The sequence below is a fragment of the Musa acuminata genome, chromosome BXJ1-6 (assembly GCF_036884655.1).
Source record: "Musa acuminata AAA Group cultivar baxijiao chromosome BXJ1-6, Cavendish_Baxijiao_AAA, whole genome shotgun sequence".
Taxonomy (NCBI): Eukaryota; Viridiplantae; Streptophyta; class Magnoliopsida; order Zingiberales; family Musaceae; genus Musa; species Musa acuminata.
In genome coordinates, this window is record NC_088332.1 from 20,655,738 (window position 1) to 20,656,414 (window position 677).

Consider the following 677-nt stretch of genomic DNA (forward strand, 5'->3'; position numbering starts at 1 on the left):
TGCCCTCACGCAGGATCGAACTGCGGACCTTCAGTTTACAAGACTGACGCTCTACCACTGAGCTATAAGGGCTATTACGATAATCATGTTATTACATCATTAAAATTGTAAAATATAATTGGGCACATTTTTCGAAAAAGAAAAAAAAACCCGAGTTTTCACTTTTTTTTTTTTTTTTCACGTAATACTCTCTTTTTATTTTATTCTTGTACGGTGACTTTTATTTTCTAAAAGATGAGAGATTATGTATGAGCACTACCTTTAGCCCCATTACCTTGTGTTATATCAATCAATCGTCAAGTCATCCTTATGCAGTGATCGTCAACCTCGACATAGGGGAACGAAACGATCGTTGGTGGACAATTGAATAATGATGAGAGAGGTGGAGAGAAAAGAAAAAAGTATGGTTAAGGAGCGAGTTGGCGATGATAGAGAAAGAGGCAAAGATGACCAAGCCATCATTAGAATAGAAGAAATGAAAAAGAACCTTAAAAATGGAACGATGGGTACCAAATTGGCTATGAGTAAAATGGGTAAGGAGATGAGGTAAGCTTAGGATGGGATGACTATGCGAAAGCACAGAAGAGAGTGAATAAGAAGATAGCGGAGGGGCGTGGTCATGGATGAGTTCTTAGAGGTCATAGACCGATAAAAGTAAAGGTGAGAGTGAGGGTATA

At 38.3% G+C, this 677-nt stretch overlaps 1 non-coding gene across 1 annotated transcript; it reads right to left on the reverse strand.

The window, feature by feature from the left end:
- On the reverse strand, positions 1 to 72 carry TRNAT-UGU (transfer RNA threonine (anticodon UGU)). The gene has a single exon. It is a non-coding gene; the product is annotated as a tRNA-Thr (tRNA).
- Positions 73 to 677: the final 605 nt, after the last annotated feature.